Raw genomic sequence first — 25,370 nt, forward strand, 5'->3', positions numbered from 1 at the left:
CACAGGGTGAAACAGATTGTGCATCCTTTAGGTCCTTTAGGACATTAAATCACGAGAAACAGGAGGCCATGCGAGAATTCGTTTAAGTGTTTATTTCACGCTGCACTGTTCTTTTTCCGGTGGTGTATTGCGCTGTGCTTTGAAATGTAATCAGCTTATGCCGGGGAAATCCAATTTTCCATACGGCCATGGTGTTTTCATCGTGATTAACCGAAACGGGCACAAAAGTGATGCAGCAGCATGGCAGTTCCAGTTCACGTTTTCCCTAAACATTACACTCGCGTAGTCGTTACGTTTCCAAGCACGTAACAATTTTTCTCGGAAATTCAATGAATTTCAGTCGAACTTTGTAACTACCCTCCCGACATAAGATTAAGAGCGTTAATTTACCATATTTACATCCAGCTGTCGTACTCTTCGATGGCGATGTGTTGATTACAATGATTATATTTTTAAAAGCATCAAATTTAGAACTTCAGAAAATGTTTCTGTTGGGATTTATATCTTCTGAGCAACCAAATTCAATCCAGTTTGCTCCTGGAGGGAATATAACGAAGTTGCACTTGAAGCGCGAGATTTCGAAATCTAAATCTCAACAGTTTCTTTGTGGTTTATGTTTAAAACAGCTATGTTTAAGGTTCAGGCTTTGAACCCAAAATTTAATTCTGAATTCCTCTTTACAGTTTTTACACCCTATGTCATTTTACCAGCGGCCGTAGCCGTGATGGAAAACACCGGTTCTCGTTAGATCACCGAAGTTAAGCATCACGGGGCGGTGCACTGGGGAAAGATGGGAGACCACCTTTCTCCCGGTGCGCTGCTGCTGCTGGGACCCGAAGGAGAGAGGAGGGGGAAAAATGGGACTATAGTTCGTTGGGCAATATAAGCAAAAATAAGCTTGAAACGCCATCCTTCTTAAAACGCAGGAAAACAATAAAACATAACATAACACCCTATGTCGAGTGAATATATTGAATTTCTCAAGGGGGTGTACCCGTTTAAACCCTCGGAATATGTGTACATTTTGTGGATTTTTTTACAAGTCAACGGCTTGATGAAGATTTCCCATTTTTTTACTATCCTTACATAGTATTATGAACTACTTAAAAAAAAAGTTTCAGTTAAAAAACTATTGTTTTTTGGAAGTTATGCATACATATCCGAAAGTTTCTCGATTTTCAACGGCTAAACGGTGGGCCTAAAAACTCGGCCTACGTTGAACCAATTCACTTCCAATTTTGCATGCGGGATCGTAATAAGATTCCACATGATTCAACGAGGGTTTTTTTATTCCGATTCCACGTTTATTATTTATGAAGAAAAAAGTTGGCCTTTTCTCTTAGAAAAATGTAACTTTACCTTTGATTTCTCACCATTTCTTTATTTTTCAAAATTTTCAAAATCAGCCCCGTTGGACGATAGTTATTTACATACTTTATAAGAAAATTTTATTGTTTTTGATTTCAGACAAGACATATAGCTGTTTTCAGGCCCACCGTTTAGCCGTCTAAGATCGAGAGACTTGCGGATATGTATGCATAACTTCCGAAAAACAATAGTTTTTAAACTGAAACTTTTTTTTTAAGTAGTTCACAATACTATCTAAAGATAGTAAAAAAACGGGAAATCTTCATTAAGCCGTTGACTTGTAAAAAAATCCACAAAATGTACACATTTTCCAAGGGTTCAAACGGGTATACCCCATTAAGTAAATTGAATGTAAGAGTATCTAATACCTATCAATGTTTCCGTATTGATGGTACATGTATTATTCCACTGCTGTGTAATTTTCTTTCCAGTTTAATGTTAATACTGAACTCCATCCCCCAATATGAAAACAATGGTAATCAAACTAACAATTAACAAATCTATTATATCACACTGCAATTACTTTATTATTTCTACTTTAAATCAACGTTAACAGTGCCATTCACCTTAAATATCTTCTCCAAGATCAAAATTATTTTTTGACATTTTTAAATATTTTAATACTAACACATCACTATTCGCATTAGTGCAACCCCCAATTTTCTTTGATGAGCATACTATAGATGTGTCTATTAACAATCTTAAAGGAATTATTACTCTGACTTCATTGTTCACATTCCTCTCTCCTTCACTGTCAAGTTCAATTCTCGAATAATATTATATTTATAGTCTCGAAGGCAAAATTAAACGGTCGATACACAATGGACTCACCCTCTCCGGCTATTCTGGATGCCTGCAGTTCTTGCATTGCGGCTAGCTAATCAAGGTCCATGCAAACAGATTCGTATGCACAGAAATCTGAAATCACACGTAAAAAGGTTTGGTTATTTATTTTCTAGGAAATAGAAAAATGGGTTTTGTGCATACATTTTATGGCTTCGCTAGAGTTTCCCGAAGGTATGTTTTAAGTTTCATAACGATCCGTTAATATTTACTCAAGTTATCGCAATTTATGTTTAAAAAAATAATGATTTTGGACGGTGAAAAATTTGTCGTTTATAATTTTTAGCACAAATAGTAATGATTGGACAAACAAACTGTAAATAGAAAAAATGTGTGTCGTGACGAGCTTTACAACACTATATTTTTTAAAATACAGTTTAACAACATTTAATTTTCCAATATTTCTTAGCGTTTGGACAATAATTTTTCCCAATTTCGAGCGCTAGACCCCTTATTGCATCCGAGCCCTCAATTGTTACTGTTTCCCAACCACAAAAATAAAGGAACTTTTTTCATATGCACCAGTCCAATATTATAATTTCTTTCAATGCTTAACGTTCAGTTATACATTTTACTATAATACCTAATCTGTAACTCGCAGAAGAAAGAATCTTCACAAAATAGCACTAATCATTAGCTGAAGCATTAACAATTTTTCTTCGTTACAACTCATCCCGTTGCCAAGCACAATCACACAGAAAAAAAATCTTGTCCATTCCCATAGTCAGGATAATTTTACAATAAATCCTCGTCGATCCAAGTAGTTACACAGTTTGACTACAGTCGCCATGTACAATTTCGAGTTGCCATGCCAAAAATTAATAAGCTAATCAGGATGCAGGATGAAGAATCAAGAGGATCCTCTTGATTAGAGAATCTCTTTACTTCACGTTACATAGAATACTTTGCATACTGTTCTCTATTTCAGAGGAAAGTGAAGCAGGCAATGCGCTTTGACTGCAGGTGCGAGGAGAGGTGTTCATTACAGACACTTTACAACGAAAAGGAAAAGAAAAGCAAGGGTGGCGGGCGAGGAATTGAAGAGAGAAAATCATGCGAGATTTTCCCCCGCCTGCATAGGGACCGTCGTCACGAACGTTCTTTAATATTGCAGGCGCGAAGAACATGGCTACAAGGAAAGCGCGTAATGGTGCTGTAATGGCGCCTAGAAAAATTTTAATCTCGAAGGAAAGACTCCCGCTGTATCGTTTGTCCAATTCCAGCCTCGTTAATCCCAGCGTACGTTACTCTTTATTAAACCTCGCGAGCTTCCCAGCAGGACCAAGTTCCTCCGTTGTTCTGGAAATTCGAAACTTTCGGCCGAGGAAATTCGACGCACCCCTTGAGAGATGCTTACAGAGGGAGTGTAACATTTTCCAACACTTTACTGGAACTCTTTTACTTATCTTACTCGCAGACATAGTATCCATTTTTACTGCTGTTTATTATTAATTTACATTGGTAGTTATAATTTACAAGATGATGAAGATACGTTTTGATTAGTTAGAATGCTAGGGCTGGGACTATTTGTCGATTTTTTCGGTATTCGAATATTCGAATACTTCAGTTGCTTAATTATTTGGCGAATATTTCGAATATCAAAGTATTCGAATACTATTCGAATATTTAAGTATTCGAATATTTAAGTATTCGAATACTGATGTATTCGAATAGTATGGTGTGAATCGAATACTGATGTAATCGAATAGTATGGTGTGAATCGAATACTGATGTATTCGAATAGTATGGTGTTAATCGAATACTGATGTATTCGAATAATATGGTGTAAATCAAGTTCTTTAGGTTCATTTGTCAGGGTGAAATCTTGTAAGCTAATTTTGACCCACTTCACACCACACTATTCGAATACATCAGTATTCGAGTAATAACATTCGAATACATCAGTATTCGAGTAATAACATTCGAATACATCAGTATTCGGGAAATAACATTCGAATACATCAGTATTCGAGTAATAACATTCGAATACATCAGTATTCGAGTGATAACATTCGAATACATCCGTATTCGAGTAATAACATTCGAATACTCAAATATTCGAATAATAACATTCGAATACTCAAATATTCGAATAATAACATTCGAATACTCAAATATTCGAATAATAACATTCGAATACTCAAATATTCGAATAATAACATTCGAATACTCAAATATTCGAAGTTTATTCGTAGAATTCGAATACTTGTAAAATATTCGAATATTAAATTATTCGAAAAGTCCCAGCCCTAGAATGCACACACCGTATGAATAACAAAGGAAACGCGGGATGCCCCGGAAGACGTTCATAGGTAAGCCGCGTCTTCGTTGCAAGAAAGCGAAACTTAGAAAGACTTATTTCCAACAATTATAACCAGTGGAGAAAATTTATGTCGATATAGTAGCAAGGGAAGTGAATGAAGAAGAATATCAATGCAAATGTTGGATAGAATAGGTTGCAGGTTGCATGGAATATGTATCGCTTGAAAATTCCTTGCATTAGGGCCTTTTCACACGTGATACTTTTCTGGCTCACGATTGGTGTTGCGGATGTATTTACACATTTTCCATCGTTTTTAAGTTAATACTGCCTATGCAAAATAGACATATCTGGCTTAATGCAAGGAATTTTATTACGAAATTTTTCAATATCATTGTCTTGCGATAAAATAGGTATACCAGACTTCAGTTTTCTGACGCTATGATATATATTTTTTTTTTAATTTGTTACTCAATCAATACTGCTATATTCAACTAATTTAATTGACTATTTGCCAATTATAAAATGGGAAAACTCGAGTAAAGTGGAGGGAAACATTTTTTTCACTCGCTGCACATCAGTGGCACACTTTAACCATTCAACGTACGAAATTCGCCCGCGATCGATCGAAATTCCACGCGACTAACGAGAGGCTAACGTCACGAGCAAATTGAACAATGCCGATGCTATTTATCCGCCATCAGGGATTCCCAGTTTCATTAGGTCAGTATTGGTCGTGGGCAAAGTTGTACGTTTAACTGTTCTCTATCTTCCCTGCCGAACGAGCTGAGCAACCTTAACGAGAAAGCTGGATCACGCCAAGCTACTTTTTTTCTGATCACCAATTTCTATTAATTCCAGGTTTAACTAATTTCTATTGTCGAGTTAATTTGCGACGTGTTCGCGTGTTCCTTCTAATCAGCATCGACAAGTTAGATCGGAACAATTTTACGGCGTGTTCCATCAGATGTTATCGTGCAATAATTGAAGAGTCCTTGTACAAAACAATGTAAGTGCCAAATTTAAAAAAAAAAAAATTTATTGGAAAATGTTCTTCGCGCCGATGGTAATATTATAGTATAGAATTTGATTTTCGGCACTTACAGTGTTCGCGCTATAGGCGAACCTCACTCCGCATTAAAAAATGAAAAATTAAGATAATGGTGAGTGTTTGAAAAAATAGATGCGTTTTTCACTACAAAATTCCACGTTAATTGTGCAATAAAATTTATTAAATTTAATAATATCATTCCGGGCTAAGGTTCAGCCATAGCGTAATTTTATTTAAAACACAAAACTATTGGGTAGTTTCGGTTTCAGGCCTCTACAACGAACTCTAGACTGCGCGGAGTTGAACAACTCTGCCGCTCCGAAACACTTGCACAATTTCCAATTACCGCATTTATTCTATATCAAAAAATGTTTGTTCGCTTCTTGAAATACATAATAACATAGCCTGAAAATTTTAAAAAGATTGCATGTATAGATTCTTTACAACAAATTCCTCAAAAGAATCTTGATTTCTGCCGATTACAACAGGTTCCCCTCCTAAGGGGGTATTTTCGTCACGATATTTCGGAATTTCTTTACAAAGAACCCATCAATTTTATTATTATTCAGTTTGTTGCTACATGTTTACTGATATTTAAACTATCTTTAAAAATTTCTTCAGCGGAGAAAAATAAAAATAAAACGCGGTTGACTGTTTTAAAGTAATCGTTTAAAAAAATTAGTTCACCGTGTCAATGAACCGCGGTTATGTGAATATTTTTTTTATCATTCTAGTACCGACTATAGCTAAAGGCATACAAATAAAGAATCTCTTTACCCTAGTAGCATTCCTGGTTGGCCCACAGTATCCCCAAGTTGGGAATTAGTTGGCCATCAAAATACCAACAATAAATGCTACCAGGGTACATTTTTTTGTTTCAGATCACCAGAACGAACCCAATCATTAAAGCTCATTCCATTGCATTTGATTTTCATTTTTCTGTACTAACAAAATTTTTAAAGATAGTTTAAATATCAATAAATAAATACGTAGCAACAAATTGAATAATAATAAAATTAGGGGTTCTTTGTAAAAAAAAATCCGAAATCACGCGACTATACCCCCTTAAGTGTACATTGATACGAGCGATACGAATAGAACCTTACTTGTAAAGCACATAAAACCATAATTACTTGTTTTGTATCCTCGCGTGAAAGAACGTCGAAATAAACAAGCATCTCAAGCATGATGAAGAGGGCCATGAGACCCCACCACAACATTCAACAATTAAATCCATACTAAAAATAGTAAATATAGTAAATATAGTATAGTCCATAGTAAATTGTATCGCACCGACAGAACCCGGCCCCACAGAAAATTCGCCCTACTCAAAGATCTCGCTGATGCATAATTGCAAAGATGTTAAACAAACACCCGGTTCAGATCGCGACTAAACCGCTCGATCCCCGGTCACCGAAAAGAGTCGATCATCCTCTTTCGCAGCCATTTCACCGGCACTATACAGGCGCCTCTGCGGAAGAGCAGGATACAAGCTGTCGAGGGGGAGGGCGGTGGCGGATTGGATCGAAGTTTCGCTATAACGCCTCTGTATCCAGCACCGTGCACAACCCTGAAGTAATGCTCAAGGGAGCCCCGCCGCCGTCTCTAAAGAACCATTGTCGATGTAGAGGCGGAAGATTGGAAAAGGTGGTATGCACAATTTCGCGGGGAAACGGGTCAAGGGTGATTAAGGGACCCTCGTGTGTGCTACGGAATCGAGGTCAACGGGATTCACCCCCTCGGGTTACCACGGGGCGGAGAGTCTCGAAGACACTGGCTCTTAGTCGCTTAAAAAATATCCTCGTCTTCGTCGCCTCTATCACCTTCCTAATATCTTGATCGCGAGTTATTGCGAACAGCCCCAGCTCTCATAGGTACAACCTCCATTACTCTTTTATAGGGTACGTGTGAAGCACCCCTTTATACCGTGTCGCCTCCTAATTTGGCCACGGAGCACGGAGCGCGCATACAGCGAGGGTAATCACGGCCGCCTTTGATTCATTCGCCAGCCATAGCTTAACGGTGGAGCGGTTTAGTTTCAGCCGTTGGAACGCAACGAACATCCAGCGCGGGAGTGATGTTTGAAGATTTTCAGGGATAGCGTAGATGAGACGGGTAGTGTAAAGTCTTTGGCGATGATGCGTGACTCTTGGGGTCTTTTCTATGTTGAGCAAGTGGAATCGTGATCTTTTCGGTATACAGGGCGCGGCCGGGAGGATTACACAAGCGGGCAGCAGGTGATTTCTTGGGCAACAATAAATCAGAAGTGTAGGATACAGTTTTTTTCATTCGAGGCTTGGTTTTTGAGAAAATCGGTTTGGAGCTTTGTTTGGCACGCATGCGCCTGACTAAGAGCTGGTAGAATGCAATGGCAAATATGGCACAACTGCTGATGAAGTGAATCCTTGAAATAAATCGAAATCGTAGAATAGCTTTTTTTAATTAAGCCTCCGTTTTCAAGAAAATCGAGCTTGAAGATCTAAAAAGCGGCTCCACCTTCAAATCGATTGTTTCGAGATCACAATTGAGACTTATTTGTACGCGAGGATTCATTCCATTCACAGTTATACCGTATTTACTGATAAATTCCTTTCCTTTTTTTCTTGAATATCAATTTTCTCGAAAACAGTTTCGGATGAAAGAATGTTACAAAACACTTTTGATTTATTTTTGCATAGGGAATCAACTCCTGCCCGCACGTACCATCCTTTAGGTATGCAATAGAAAGTATTTTGACAAGCTTACTTTATAGTTATGAATTTCGAGAATAATTTAACAAGTTTACGTTCTACTAGATATAAATAAAAAATGTCGTTTTAAATCCGACATTTCATTTAAACCCTTAAAGGGTTAGGTCACCTTGGACGAAGCAAAGTTACAGTCATTTTCGTCATTCTTTTTAGGGAAATAATGAAGTAAATAGAAAACTCGATATGAAGCATGTTATTGTACCACTCTCGATGGAAGAAGTTGTGTTGTTTTTTTATTTAATTTCCCTAGAAAACATCCAAATTGCTGATGTTTCATCATGTGTCCAGGAATTGGGCCATTGTAAGGACTATGAATTTTTAATATTTCACAAAATTATTCAATTCAATAACATGTTGTTTTTTTTAATGATATAGTACACGCACTGCCCCACGTAATTGCAAAATTGTTTTTATATAAATCGACTTGTATAGCTGCAAAATTCTCAATCGCGTTTCCCCCGTACCTTAAATGTCCAGGTATTGGGACATTTACCTTATACGTACCTACAGTACGCGTCCGCGGCAGAGTATGCGCCAGCATGGGACCCAAACAAATGATGAAGCTAGCCTTCGTTTCCGAGATACCTATTTGCGAAAAACTTCTTTTGACTTATTCCAACGCAACGCATTCCACTTTCCAATTGCTCCCGGGTATTAGCATTGGTTGGGGCTAGATTAGCGCTAGGGGCGCGTAGAGCATGCTAGCGAACCGACGTGACTCGGGGTGTTGACAGTTGGTGCCCACACACCCAACAGGTGCTCTCGAAGACACCCTCTTCCTAGCAAAAAAATTACGTTTCAAATCTCCAAATTCATATCCGTTCGCTACCATGCTTCACGCGCCCTCCGCATTCATCTATCCCCAACCAATACTAATACCCGGGACCAGTTGAGAAGTGGAATACGACGACGCGTTGCGTCGGAATAAATCAACAGAAGTTTTTCGCAAATATCTCGAAAACGAAGGTCGTGCAGCGGTAACACGTGCAGGGAAAAGTTGTTCAGAATCTTGAGTTTTACAACATATCCAAAAATCATTGAAATCGGTGAGCAAACACCTATTCTGCATAATTACCCATCCCAGTTTATAAACATTTATATACTGAAATAGAAGCATAAAAAGATTGTAATTTTTAAACAATTTTCTAAAATTTAATGCGTCGTTAGGCTTAATCTTGAACGTATGTGCTGGTAATTCACTAAATATATAACAGCTTTTCGAAGAACTGCACAAGGAACTGTCAAAACTACGTCTATGTTCAATTTTCCAAATCAGTTACTCCGTTGTCAACGTGCCAAACTGGCTATTACGTCGCTTAAGAAATAAACTTCCCAATAACGTACATGGGTCTGCGAATGCACAGTGCCTTCGAGAGAGTTCGCCCGTCAGAAATCGACGTGGCTCCAGATATTACGAAATTATTCAACGCCGTTCGCGTTCTGAATCGTACCTCCCAACGAAAATAACTTACTATGTCCTTGCCGTACGACAGTTCGATCGTATTGGAATTAGCGCGCTGCATCGTGGGAAAAATAATTCATTAGCCTTATGAACGGCCAAGCCTCGCGCGGATGATCGGCCCCGAATCAAGTTCACTCTATTCAGATGGGTCTATTATTGTTTAACGGTCAACGTTCACTGCCGTACAGTACAGGCACTCTGAAACGACCTAGATTTCGCCTCGTGCACGTATACGCGCGTACTTAGCACGCTGAAATCACGAAAATACCCCGAGCACAGGCGAGGCTCCTTCTACTGTTCGTGCTAGCTCACTTTAATCGTTCAATTGTGTAGCAGGGAACGCTATAAAGTTGTCCATTTGCCTTAGGAATGGATAATTTATAGGTCGTAAAAGGGGAGAGATATGTTTGTTTAAATGCTTTTCAGTTGATCCACTTTAGGGTGAAATTTTGTATCTAAATTTGATCGTGCTTTGGAGAGTTCTGAGGTCTGAGGCAAATTATAGTTCCTTAAGATGTACTGTCAATATTTCAAGCCAGTTCTCTGTCATTAGATTAAGGGAATAGGCAGTCGAAAAATCGATTTTTTATTGCATTTTCCGAAAGTACTATCTTTTCTCGATAAAATGCCGCTTGGTTTATAGTAAAATTCGCAAAATTGTAGATTTGACAGCTAAAAACGTCAAGCGGCAACCTATAGTATCCAGAAACATTAAACGCGTTTTTCTCGAATATTTTTTTCCTGATTGCGAACGAATGGAGGTTCAAATCGACTTGGAAAAAATTACAGGATGTGTAGAACATGTGCCATTTCCGGGCAAACCTCTGATATGGTCCGTAAAAATTCGAGATTTTCATAAAAAAAATTAAGAAGTCACCGGATTTTTTTAATGAAAATCTTGAATTTTTACAGACCATATCAGAGGTTTGCGCCGAAATGACACATGTTCTACACATCCTGTAATTTTTTCCAAGTCTATCTGAACCTCAATTCGTTCGCAGTCAGGAAAAAATGAAGAGTAACAAATATTCGAGGAAAACGCGTTTAAAGTTTCTGGGTAAAGGCGACGCTATGGGTTGCCGCTTGACGTTTTTAGCTGCCAAATCTACACTTTTGCAAATTTTACTATAGACCAAGCGGCATTTTATTGAGAAAAGATAGTACTTTCGGAAAATGCAATAAAAAAATCGATTTTTCGACTGCCTAGTCCCCTTGAGGGAGGAGCCTAGTGTAACTAGCTGAAAATCGAGGCATTTTTCTGGATTTTTTTAAAAGTATTTAATCGATTTTTCTGAAACTTTCAGGATATTGTATTATAAGATTAAGGTAGATAAAAAAAAAATTAGTGAAAAAGAGCGGCAAATAACAGAGTTATACGGGCTTAATATTTTTTATCTTTTTTTTTAAGAATTTATATTGAAAATGTGCTCCCAAGACATGGAGGGGAATAGTTTCCTGCAACTCCCTGTAAATTTTCATTCAAATCGTTCGAGCGGTTTTCGAGATTTTACGTTCACCGTTTTGGAAAACCTTGTTTCTGGGAAATCGCGCTTAAAGTTGGACATCGTTATCCGATCTCACGCACAGGCTTGTACATTTTTTACTGTAATTCCTTCAATTTTTAAAATTTCGGGGCCGGGTTGCGCTTAAAATACGTAGAAAAGATGTAGCTAACAAAATATGCAAACATCCTAAAAAGCAATTTTCAAACATTTTGTTGGTAACCTACCCCCTAAAAAGAAATCTTTACAATCACAAAACAAATTTTCCTCGTGTACAGAAGTAACATCGGAGACGAATAATTTCACGCAAAATTAATATTTGATAATGATTATTTATTATTCCATTTTATTTCCTCGAAGAATGAATTTTTAATGCACTAATAAATTGCAGAACTTAAAACAAAATTGCAAAGTTGATCTTACTTTCGGAATCGACCATTACTGCGTTGTACCCCTTAATTATTGTCACGAAATTTCAAAGGAATTTCAACGAAATATCAATGAATATGGGAAATGAAATTAACTCGAGGTTCTTTTTGAACGTACCAACTCCTCTGCCTCGACATTGTGAATATGGTTAGGAATTAATGGCTGATGGCTGATGGCGACTAGCCATTAAGGCTCTTTTGCCAGGCTGTGCCGCGGTTAGTCGCTGATTATGCTGCGCACATCACTGAAAAGCGCCTATTGCAGATGCAATAATAACGGTCGAACGCAACAGCCACCGGCTGGGTTCACCAACGCGTCGTTAATATTTGAAGAACACGGGCTATATTATCATCCAGTGACCGCGTAACCCGATATAAATTGCGGGGAAAGCGCGCCTCTGCCGATCATCCCCTTCCATCTCATAAACCGAACGTCACTGCCAAGTGAAATCAGATTAACCCGCGTTAACATTAATTTTCGCGAGCACATGAATTGGGGCGCGACTCACGTTACAGGGAAGGTAAATATAGAAGTTCGGTTAATAAAGAATCCTACGTGTAACAGTATTCAGTTTCTATCGCCTGTGGCTGGAAAATGTTCTGTCATCTATGGAGTGTATTTTCAATAGGGTAAATCCGGGAGACGCGGTTGGGCCGGAGAGTTGGTCGAAACAGTTGATGCCTACAGATTTAATTGTTCTGAACCTTAACACACTTTTACATACACACAGGTGTAGAGTCTGAACACAGCCACTCGACCAACTCTCCGGCCCGACCGCGTCTCCCGGATTTACCCTACTTCTGATAGGTGGTATGAAAACAGGAGGTAGACTATTTTGTTTGTTTCCTCGCTCGAGTTTCACAGGCAAACTTACAATTAAGTAGTTCGTTTTATACTACAAGAGAATAGATCCTGGATGTAGTTCTTTATTAATGGACAGAAAATTATAATGATGAAATTTAATTAAACTGAATTTGAGCATTTGAAATTCCTACCGAAATTGAGCTTGGGTAATAAAATGTTTCAGACCCCCAAAGTCACTTTTTTCGAAAACGAAGGCATACATTTCTAATTTAGAACTTAAAGAATCATGAATAAGTGTTCGTCTTTAAATTATGTAAGGTTTTTTGGGAGATGGAATTTCTCCTTTGTCTGAGGTAGTCTTACGTAATATTTTTTTAATTTATTTTTCAATATGAGTAGGTAAACTAAAATCCGATGATTCATCGCATACACGAATCCGAGTTAGATGAATTATATAACCTTCTAAAAGAATTTTAATAATTGAAATGAAATAAAATATTATGTATGGAAGGGGGAAAGGGGGTTGGAATATAAAATCTTACGAATTCTTACACTGGGGGAGGGAGGAGGTAAGAAATCACCAAAATTACCCTTACGTAATTCGAGGACGTCCCTAATCACTCCCTTCCCGATTGCGTCATTTCACTTCGATAGCCTTTTCGTACATCGCTGTGACCTTCATTACCAAAGCAAATATTGCAAACTCATAAACTGAATCATTATACGCATATATCAAAGGGGGTAGGTTACCCTAAAAATTTTCGAAAATTGTTTTTTAGAATGTTTGCATATTCCGTAAGCTACATCTTTTAATTACAGTAGAAAATGTACGAGCCTGCACATGAGATCGGATAAAGATGTCCACCTTTAAACGCGATTTCCCAGAAACTACGTTTTCCAAAACGGTGAACGTAAAATATCGAAAATCGCTCGAACGATTTGAATGAAAATTTACAGGGAGTTGCAGGAAACTATTCCCCTCCATATATTGGGAGCACATTTTCAATATAAATTCTTAAAAAAAAAAAGAAAAATATATTTTCCTATAAAAGAAGAAAACTCAGAAACATCAGCATAAGAATTGTATTAATTTGATTAACAAAATTTTGCTTCCTGCACAAGGTGGATACTGTCTTACAGATTATAAAAATACCTTTACTTTGTGTATTAGGTAATTCACCTGTCCGGAATCATGTTCACCATTAAACGGTGCATGGCGTCCACCCTCTCACATTTATATTTCTAACTTTTTTCCCATAAATATATTTAAAATTTTCTTTTTGCGCATTAAAGTCAACGAAATGACGCTTAAAAATTACAACATAAATTATCTCTATATTCATTTAGTACTTGAGAATATGCGTTTGAAGAAGGGCCTGATTTTGGTCTGTTGAGGGTAAACTACCACCTTAATACACGTGTACACGAGGGTGGAGCTTAAAAGTTAAAAAAGAAACTTTTTTATGTCTTACCGCCGTGATTTCTTCCCTTAGATATACAAACACTATGTGAAAACTTTGGACAACACATTCTCATAGTTAGGGGTAGTTCAAGTCAACATATAATGACCACATTTTAATTTATACATTTACATTTACATTACATTACATCTACAGTTATATTTGATAATTTGTTAAATTTATTGTCCGCAGAGGCTCCAACATCACACAGTGTCTGTTTCCTCTTGTCAGGGTACAATCTACTATTTAATTGTTTTACTTAATTATACGTTAGATGGGGCACAATCATTTTCTCAGTTTCTATTTTTCTTAATGAAAAAATGAACGCATTTGAAACAATTTCTAGTCTTCCATGCCCTTCCACATAATTATCATTTACCTATATTGGAAATTTCACCAACAATTCTGCTCATATTCTGCTCGATTTTATTTTTTATAAAAAGGAACAAATTGCTATAGTAAGAAGATCATACTTTCATAATTGAAAAATAAGCTCCACTCTAGTGTACCTACACGTGAAATAGAGACCTCTACACTGCGTTCCACATTAGAACATACTCGTTTCGCGCAGGGACAGGGCCGGCTTTAAGGGGGGAGGGGCCAAGCAGGGTGGCCGCCCGGAGCGCCAAATTTTTAGAGGCGCCGCTGTATGCGTTTATTCATTTATATCCGTTCTGCTGATTGATTTTCGTGCCCTTGAAGGGACGCCATGATAATCTTTGCCGGGGGTGCCAAGGATGCTAAAGCCGCTCCTGCGCAAATCAATTCAGTGCTCAGATTTTCAGCCTCGGTTTTATAAATGCGAAAGCTAAAAGAATTACCCAAGAATTTCAAATGGAAATAATCGATTTACAAAACGGCACAGAATTAAGGATTAAATATCAGAATGCTATTCTCATTGAGTTTTATAAGCGTTACTTTCCGGCTAATAAATTTCCATTGCTACACTGCGTTCCACATTAGAGCGTACTAGTTTCGCGCAGGGATACACCGTTGATTGGTAGTGAACCGGCAGAGAAAGTGTCACGACCAATCGCGAAAGTGCTACGACCAATCGCGTGTGTCAGATCCGTGGGAGCTGCGCAGATCGGTCGCAAATCGGTAGAGGCGTTGGTACGTTCTTATATGGAACGCAGTGTAATTTAATGTCCCCCTTCAAAATACGCAAACCATCCAAAACGGTTGAGGCTATCAATGACCAGCCAGGCCATATAAAAACACAGAAACATATAATCTCCTTTGCGATACACACGCAATGTCTGTTGCCCCGGGCAAATTGTTACCGTCCCATAAAGAGAACAGCTTTACCATTTCCGCCACCTGCACAGAGGTGTTTTCGTTCCGGGGGGGAAAATTTCCTTTCATTTCCCCGGCGTTCGTGGGGGAATGCGTTCCTTTCTAAATTTCACGAGCGCATAACACGAAACCTTCCAAATTTAATCTCGGCTGTACAATCGACCCCTTCCCCCTCGCCGACGCCGAGTCCGGCAGAAACGCACAGAGGGAGGAATGTGTCAGACCTCGAGACCAATTGACTGTATATACCTTTCTGCAGTCGCAGAGCTGTTCGTTGATCCTCTCCCAGGAACGTTCCGCGCCCCTATCTCGCCCTGGGGACTTCCGCGAGAGTCAACCCACCCCTTGTCATTTCCACCACCCCGTGAGCCCTAGTGAGAAACATATCGACGACCCCGAAGCCTCCTCTGTTTAAATTTGCTTAAAGATTTATCATCTCGACCCTTCATGGCTTTCTTGTCCCAACCCATTCTGATAAGGGCTGCTCTCTGACGACCCCCTTCTATTCCACCCCGCGGAACGGTCTGAAGTTTGCCACCGCTATCAGGTATAATTTCGTGGCTGGAAGGGGACGACAACCCCCCCTTTTACCGGGGTAATCAACGTACCAACGGAGGCTGCTACCTGGGGGTTCTCGAGCTAGATGAGCGGCGGATATTTTCGGGGCAACTCCGGAGACGCTCTACGATTATGGTTTGCGAAGCTTCTGATAAACAGGGGGAATCGCGCGGTTCAATGGGCAGGGTGTGACTGAAATTGGCGGGAAAATTCTGGGAATGTATTCTGCTCGTTCTAGCTGCTCCAGAATTAACGATTTTTGCGTGCATCTTGGTTCTGTTTTAATGTAATAGATACATACTGAAGCTTCTGCTAGGGTTTGTCGGTTTTTAAAAACCGTCTTTTTCTATAAATTTGTAAAATTCTAAAACCGGTTTTTAAATTTTAAATTAGTTTTCGGTTTCAAGTAAAAATGTTCACGTTCTTAATTGATTAATTAATTAATTTTTACATATTAATTCTACTACCTAAAACCAGTTTTTCAAATTCTAAAACCGGTTTTTAAATTTTAAATTAATTTTCGATTTCAAGTAAAAATGTTCACGTTCTTACTTAATTAATTAATTAATTTTCACATATTAATTCTACTACCTAAAACCGGTTTTTAAAATTCTAAAACCGGTTTTTAAATTTTAAATTAATTTTCGATTTCAAGTAAAAATGTTCACGCTCTTACTTAATTAATTAATTAATTTTCACATATTAATTCTACTCGGTTTTTAAAATTTAAAAACCGGTTTTAGATAGTGCCTAGAATTAATATGTGAAAATTAATTAATTAATTAAGTAAGACCGTGAAAATTTTTACTTGAAATCGCCTCGAGCACATGCAGATTGTAGTAAAAGTTTACTGTAAAACTAATCTTCATGAGCTCGTATTTCCCGAAGAAAAACACTAAATGGAATAAAGATATACAGGGTGTCCCACTAAGGAGTGGACAGCGCGATATCTCCTAAAGTATTGTCGATAAAAATATAAAAAAAATAGGGAATTGCATGGTTCGAGGGGGCCCATTTATTAGCGCGAACGAATTTTGTTTTCGATTATTATTTTAAAAGATACGATGGTCAAGTTCGGTTTTTCAAATGGAACTATTTTTTTTGAAGACCTGAGTTGATAGTGCGTTCCAAGACAAATTCAATAAGCTTTAATGTATACACTTTATTTCCACTGGTTTTTAAGATATTGCGCTTGCAAATTTACTGATTTTCACTGCAAGAAACCCCTCTGGAATGGTAAAAACCGGGGGCGGTCTTGCTGGCACCACGGGTGGCACTGCCTGTTGAAATGGATACTTACCTGCCAAAGGTCTACGCCAGAAATGGCAGGCCCAAAGGCTGGACAATTCTTTTCCGTCAGAAATGCTACTTAGGTAGGTACATCTGCGGTATCGAGAAGCGCATCGTTACTTTTATTTCGCACTTGCTTCTACGCTCGGATGGCCGGTTCTTTTGGGAGGGATGCAAGTTGGATTGGTAAGGTTAGGAGGAGTGAAAGTTGATAGACTAAATTTCAACCATAGGGAGCAGATTGTATCAGAACCAATCGGATTTGCATCCATCACAAACGGCTGCTCTCTTGAAGAGGCCCTCGTCACAGCAATACCTCCTCCCCAATGCCCACCTTCTCTCGCACGGAATACGTCAACGCACGCTTTTGTTTTGATATCGAAGCTCGTGTTTATACTCGAGAGGATGACGCGTCGACAGCGGGCTACTCCTTTTCTTCCTGTGTCTCTCCACGAGGAGTATTGCCGGTGGATTGTAGGAGCGTAGATGTCTGGATGCCAGTTATTAAATTCAGGAGACGATAGAAACACTTTATTACAAAACACACATGTACTATAATTAAAGTAAATCGTATTCCTCTCGGGCAGGAGTCGCCCGACGCTCGTCAAGGAGACGCGGCCTGGTACCCCGAGGCGAGGGCTGCTCTTCGCAGTGCCTCGCCCGATTTTTATGGCTTTTTCCGGAAAAAGGTACGAATCCTGGGCCGAACGTAACGAATTGGGATCGAGCCCCCGCACTCGAGGGTGAAATATCTATTACAGCGTATTAAGAAATTCTTTTCTTCATCGTGTCTAAAGGGAAGTGACGCCAATGGATTCCTTATGTTTTTCTGATGAAAATCATACCAAATTTCATGTAAATCGGACTATTTTTAACCAAGTCAAGTCAGCTTGAAATGATATAAATCGATTTTCCATGGAATTTCCTTCATTATGGTCCGAATACGTCGTTCTTGGTGACAGTTTTATCGGCGAAACATAAGGAATCGATGGGTGTCGTTTTCGCAAAGATCTGATGAGAAATGCGCGAGTCGAAGATTTCTCACTTCTTAGTAGGCAGTCGAACCGCTTCGAGAGTCGAAAGCCATAAAATCGGGTGAGGCGTTGTGGGGGGTTGTCCTCGCTACGGTGTACCAGACCGCATCCTTTGACGGGCGTAGCTCCAGAATTACCCTGTATCTGGAAAGAACGCTGATCCAATTGGTGACGATAGAATCTCCTCCCGCAATGATCCTTTCACCACTGCACAGTACTTAATTTTATCCATGCACGCACGACGTATGGTCTGACCAATGAAAGGGTTAAATATCCAGTTTTGCCGTTTTTGTATCAATTAAATGCGTGTACATGAAATCGGTATGTTTTTACAGAAAAAATATTTGTGAGCTTTTTGAAGCAACTACCAAGTAGACGTGGTTGCGTTCCATGCAAACCCGACAACATCAGCTCGCACAATAGCGGAAAATTATGACGAAGAGACGGCGCGCCGTCTCGTCTCCTGCTTGAGGCGCGATGCACGCTCGCACTCGCCTTCGGTTGTCTTTCGGCAAGCACCATGGCGATCTTTACACGCGGCGCGGAAGGACACATACATATGACCATGCGCTGAGGTCCAGCACGGTAGTGGTTCCCATTCAGATGGGCGACTCAACATGCCGCCCCCCTTGAACAATCTCGTTCAACAGAATGGAGCGCGTAGGTGCGGTACGGAGGCTTGGCGCCGATTACAAACATGCAGAAGATTAAATTAATGCAACGTTGTGATGGTAGGTTACAACTTATGAAGTAGTACCTTATGTCTAAGAATAAAACATTGGTACAACTTTATGTACAATGAGGAGATTACGTATCTATCGGAAGTGGCGCGATACGCTTCACGCAATGCGCCGATGACGCCGTCGTCACGTGGATGCACGGCGGTGATTCGTCCAAGTGGCCAGCTCAACGGTGGCGTGGTGTCCTCGCCTCGTGAACGGACGCGCTTCCTTCACGCTTTCCGTCGTTGTGGATGATGTTCAGCAGCCCTTTTGGCGTTGGCTGATGCGTTGACCAGGACGTTGTCCCTGGCGAATAAAGTGCTCTGCTGACGCTGTCGAATTCGCCGGTCCTTGCGTTGGATGCAGCGTCCTGTGCGCTGCTGTCTCCAGACTCTATTGGTGAAGATGCAGGATGCCACACTCCTGTGCAGCTGAATCCCCTCTGGCCGTGTGGATGCGGATCTAGGGCCTCGTGGCACGAGATCCAGCTCGAAGGACCAATTTATGTAGAGCGTCGGTCGAGCACCATGGTGATCTTTACACGCGGCGCGGAAGGACACATACATGTGACCATTCAGATCGATGACTCAACATCGACAGTACATAAAATCGTAAAGAAAAATGGTTTGGAGCCGTATAAATTATTTGATACAGATTTTGGACTACGGATTGAATTTGCGATGCGGATACTGCTGAAAATGGAAGACGATGCACAGTTTGTACGAAACTTAATGATAACGGACGAATGTACGTATATTTTATACGAAGGGCATGACATGCTATCAAAATAAGATAATAACCAGTACCGCGACTCGGTTTTAATGTGATGTGGTATTTTCAATCGAAAAATATATGGACCTTCTTGTTTCGAAGGAAATGTAACAGGAGCAACATATTTAGAATTTCCGGAAAATGATGTGGATGATATTTTACACGACATGCCACTTGCTGAAGCGTAAAATTTATGGTTTCAACAAGACGGTACTGCAGCGATGAAAAGATGACTGGACTCATCATTTCCCAAGCAATGGATCGGTCGTGGTTTCATGAGGACAGCATTAGAGATTACAATCGAGTAAATCGGTTAAAATTTTTTTTTCACTAATAACGTAGTAGATATCGACGGAATTAATGAACGCATATATGCGCTACATTGCTATAGATAATTTATCGAATTACCGATAAAAATTTGGCCTAGTTTTGAGGGTAGTTCTCGCGATTTACCGGTAACTCGCCAAAAACTCGCCAAATTTTTATCGGTAATTCGATAAATTATCTATTGCAATGTAGCGCATACATGCGCTCCTTAATTCCGTCGATATCTACTACGTTATCAGTGAAAAAAATTTTTTAACTGATTTACCCGATTGCAATCCCTAATGCTGTACTCATGGAATTCGCATTTCGGGCGGCTGCCCCTCCACGTGGCCTCCGTCATTGAGAATGCAGCTCAATATGCGTCGGCAAAATGCTGATTCCACTTCCTCCAACATCTCGGCTGGAACATTTTGACATGCTTCAATAATTCTTTGTGTCAAATCCGCTTTGTTCTCAACAGGAGTTTGAAAAACTGTTTGCTTAATATGACCCCAAAGAAAAAAATCGCAGGCCGAGAGGTCAGGGGATCGTGGTGGCCATGCTACTGCTCCATTGCGACCGATCCAGCGGTTGGGAAATGTCTCGTTCAGCCATCTCGTTACGATATTCGCGTAATGTGCCGGAGCACCATCTTGTTGAAACCACAGGTTCCGTCTTTCTCCCAGTGACATATCGTGCAAAATATCTCCCAGATAATTCTTCAACATTTCTAAATACACTACTCCCGTTACATTTCCATCGAAAATATAGGGTCCATATATTTTTCGATTGAAAATACCACACCATACTAAAACTGACTGGCGATACTGGATATTATCTTCACGTATCCAATATGGGTTTTCCGTTGCCCACATTCGTGAATTTTGATGGCATGTCAAACCATTTGTATAAAATATACATTCGTCCGTTATCATGATATTTCTGATGAACTCTGGATCCTCTCCGAGTTGCTGCAGTATCGACATCGAAAATTGAATCCGTGGTCCGCAATCTCTAAGAAATAATTTATGCTGCGTGCTCGGCTTATACGGCTTCAGACCATTTTTCTTTATGATTCTCTGAATTGTCGATTTTGATTTATCTGAATTTGCCGCTAGCTGACGAATTGAGGTTGTGGGGTGGGCATGGAATGCCGCCACAACATCAATTTCTTGTACTCGCCTGTGCGTGGTCCGCCTATTCCATTTGATCGGGTGTACACTCCCCGTCGCTTTGAATAGCTCACAAATATTTTTTATCTGAAAACATACCGATTTCATGTACACGCATTTAATTGATACAAAAACGGCAAAACTGGATATTTAACCCTTTCATTGGTCAGACCATACGTCGTGCGTGCATGGATAAAATTAAGTACTGTGCAGTGGTGAAAGGATCATTGCGGGAGGAGATTCTATCGTCACCAATTGGATCAGCGTTCTTTCCAGATACAGGGTAATTCTGGAGCTACGCCCGTCAAAGGATGCGGTCTGGTACACCGTAGCGAGGACAACCCCCCACAACGCCTCACCCGATTTTATGGCTTTCGACTCTCGAAGCGGTTCGACTGCCTACTAAGAAGTGAGAAATCTTCGACTCGCGCATTTCTCATCAGATCTTTGCGAAAACGACACCCATCGATTCCTTATGTTTCGCCGATAAAACTGTCACCAAGAACGACGTATTCGGACCATAATGAAGGAAATTCCATGGAAAATCGATTTATATCATTTCAAGCTGACTTGACTTGGTTAAAAATAGTCCGATTTACATGAAATTTGGTATGATCGTCATCGGAAAAACATAAGGAATTCATTGGTGCCACTTTCATATCGATACGATAAAGAATAAAGAATTATTTTATTTCTGAAACAGGTATGAACCCTCGGCCGACCGTAGCGAATTGAGGTCAGCGTCCCACAGTCATGGGGTGAAAATGTGAAATATGCATTACAACGTTGTAAGAAATTCTTTATTCTTTATCGTATCGATATGAAAGCGACACCAAAGGATTCCTGGCTTTCTCCCGATTGGGATCGTACCAAATGTCATGTAAATCGGACTACTTTTACATAAGGAATACAAATTGCAAATTACGTCGTTCTTGGTGTCAGTTTCATCGGTGAAACATAAGGAATCGATGGGTGCCGTTTTCGAAAAGATCTGATGGGAAAGGCGGAAGTCCAAGATTTCTCACTTCTTATTAGGCACTCGAACCCCTTCGCGGGTCGCCTGGTCGGTAGCGGCGCCCCCGCGGACTGGGACGTCGTAGCAAAAGGGTTAAAGATTCAGTATTTAACTGTATGTATTTCACTAAATGTAGATAAAGACTTACCGTTTGCGGACTCGGTTTTGGTCGATCAGGATGTCGTTGCTGGAACTGTTTACTGACTTCACGATACGATAAGCGTCCCTCACCACGTAAAAGTACAAACTCCACTTTATCTTGTACAGTTAAAGACATTTTTTTGCTAGGTATACTTCCTCCAAAGAACTGGTGGGTGCTGCGAATGTCTAATGACTTCTGATCCACAGACTTTTTCCTAAGTCTGAGGAAAATTTGTCAGAAGATGCCATTGGCCCTTTCGGAAGAAAGGAACTTCTTCCTTATTGGTTGGAAATATCCATGTAGATGGTTAAAAGATGCAAAGGGGAAGTTTTTATGATCAACGAAAAAAAATTTATAACACCCACCATTTCCTAGCTGCGACCCATCCTGGTCGTTCGAACGTAGAAGGAAATGCGAAATAAAATACTACTTATTCCGTCTTACGGGACAAGGGAGAGGCTAACTCAGAATGAAGAGGAACTTATTTAATGTTTACGATTGGCAATTTAGTATTTTCGAGGGACAGTTCTTCAACATCTGTTGAGTTTCTACTTAGAAAGCAATCGAACATGCTGTCTTCTTGGCTTTCGACACCTTTCGTTCTGAGTTAATACATGTGGGGAGTGCTGCGTTGGTGGATGGTCGCCTCAGTAATTACGGATCGGAACGTACCGTTGTACCTGGCCATCGGTTTGCGGGACACTTCAGTCATAAACCGCGACCATGGCGAAACACTCCGGCCGATCAGGGTGTTTAATTTAAGGGAACCAGATGTGGCATTTTTCTTTTCCCCTAGCTAAACTCTCTACGTTCGGCAGGCCATAACTCGTGTCCCGCTACAATATAAATAAATTATAATGATGTCCTCAACGCTGACCGTGACGAAAATTAATCTTCTGGTCCACATGATGACAGAAAGAAGATATTCCTATGTTACATTGAAGAATGTTTCCGTGGCAATAGGGTAGGAAACGAAATTACTCTGAAGAAGTGCCAGTACGTCTCGCGGTGAGACACAGGAAGAAAAGGGGTAGTCCGCTGACTGCGCGTGATCCCGCTTGCGTCGTCTTCCCTACAAATTCGAGACGGATCCCTTATCCCTTGAGTATAAATACGCGATCGAATTTAAAAACAAAAGCATGCCAGACGTATTGGGTGCAAGAAAAGGTGGTGGGCCATAGTACCCCGTGGCGAGGACAGAGGGTTGTCCTCGTCACGGGGGACCAGGCCGCGACTCCTTGACGGGCGTTGCTCCAGAATTACCCTGTATCTGTTTAGGAAATAAAATAATTCTTTATTCTTTATCGTATGGATATGGAAGTGTCGCCGATGGATTCCTTGGGGTTTTCCGATGAAAATCATACCAAATGTCGTGTAAATCGGACAACTTTTACATAGGGAATACAAATAGCTTGTGTCGAAGTAGTCCGATTTGCATGATATTTAGTATGATTTTCATCAGAAAAACATAAGGAATCCATTGGCGTCACTTCCCTTTAGACACGATGAAGAAAAGAATTTCTTAATACGCTGTAATAGATATTTCACCCTCGAGTGCGGGGGCTCGATCCCAATTCGTTACGTTCGGCCCAGGATTCGTACCTTTTTCCGGAAAAAGCCATAAAAATCGGGCGAGGCACTGCGAAGAGCAGCCCTCGCCTCGGGGTACCAGGCCGCGTCTCCTTGACGAGCGTCGGGCGACTCCTGCCCGAGAGGAATACGATTTACTTTAATTATAGTACATGTGTGTTTTGTAATAAAGTGTTTCTATCGTCTCCTGAATTTAATAACTGGCATCCAGACATCTACGCTCCTACAATCCACCGGCAATACTCCTCGTGGAGAGACACAGGAAGAAAAGGAGTAGCCCGCTGTCGACGCGTCATCCTCTCGAGTATAAACACGAGCTTCGATATCAAAACAAAAGCGTGCGTTGACGTATTCCGTGCGAGAGAAGGTGGGCATTGGGGAGGAGGTATTGCTGTGACGAGGGCCTCTTCAAGAGAGCAGCCGTTTGTGATGGATGCAAATCCGATTGGTTCTGATACAATCTGCTCCCTATGGTTGAAATTTAGTCTATCAACTTTCACTCCTCCTAACCTTACCAATCCAACTTGCATCCCTCCCAAAAGAACCGGCCATCCGAGCGTAGAAGCAAGTGCGAAATAAAAGTAACGATGCGCTTCTCGATACCGCAGATGTACCTACCTAAGTAGCATTTCTGACGGAAAAGAATTGTCCAGCCTTTGGGCCTGCCATTTCTGGCGTAGACCTTTGGCAGGTAAGTATCCATTTCAACAGGCAGTGCCACCCGTGGTGCCAGCAAGACCGCCCCCGGTTTTTACCATTCCAGAGGGGTTTCTTGCAGTGAAAATCAGTAAATTTGCAAGCGCAATATCTTAAAAACCAGTGGAAATAAAGTGTATACATTAAAGCTTATTGAATTTGTCTTGGAACGCACTATCAACTCAGGTCTTCAAAAAAAATAGTTCCATTTGAAAAACCGAACTTGACCATCGTATCTTTTAAAATAATAATCGAAAACAAAATTCGTTCGCGCTAATAAATGGGCCCCCTCGAACCATGCAATTCCCTATTTTTTTTATATTTTTATCGACAATACTTTAGGAGATATCGCGCTGTCCACTCCTTAGTGGGACACCCTGTATAATTAATTTTTGTACTGATTATAGTTGTTTCAGCTTTTCTTTTATTTGCTTTCGCATGAAATATATTTTATTTTGTTATATTTTTTGTAGTTCCATAAATATTAAATAAACTAAAAAATTTTAAAACAAGTATAAATATTTTATTACCGTTCTAATCATATTTGTTTTCTTTTTAAATTCAAAACTCGGTTTTTGTATAATCACTAGTCTCTGCAGATAAGCTGTACACAGGGTGTCCCACAGTTTTGGTGCACGAACTTTTCCAGCGTGCTTTGCGGTTACAAATAAAAACAATGTCAAAGGACAGAGAATAAAAAGAAGGCGACAATAAAGGTCTACGCACACATGTCAGTTCCGTGACGGTTCAGTGGCGTCAGTCTGAGTGATAAAAAATTTCGTTGCCCTGCATAGCCCAGTTTACATTAGTCAAGTAACTCGGCCTAGTGAACTGAGCCCAATGCTCGGC

At 40.1% G+C, this 25,370-nt stretch overlaps 1 protein-coding gene across 3 annotated transcripts in view; it reads right to left on the reverse strand.

Annotated features, from left to right (window-relative positions):
- The window catches only part of Hs3st-a (Heparan sulfate 3-O sulfotransferase-A), a 271,429-nt gene that overhangs the window by 130,034 nt on the left and 116,025 nt on the right, over positions 1-25,370 (reverse strand). For all 3 annotated transcript variants that reach the window (XM_076818284.1, XM_076818285.1, XM_076818282.1), the window contains exon 2: positions 2,200-2,286. The gene's annotated coding sequence lies outside the window, so the exon portion shown is untranslated. The remainder of the gene's footprint in view (positions 1-2,199; positions 2,287-25,370) is intronic.

This window comes from Andrena cerasifolii, chromosome 8 (genome assembly GCF_050908995.1).
Source record: "Andrena cerasifolii isolate SP2316 chromosome 8, iyAndCera1_principal, whole genome shotgun sequence".
In the NCBI taxonomy this organism is placed as follows: Eukaryota; Metazoa; Arthropoda; class Insecta; order Hymenoptera; family Andrenidae; genus Andrena; species Andrena cerasifolii.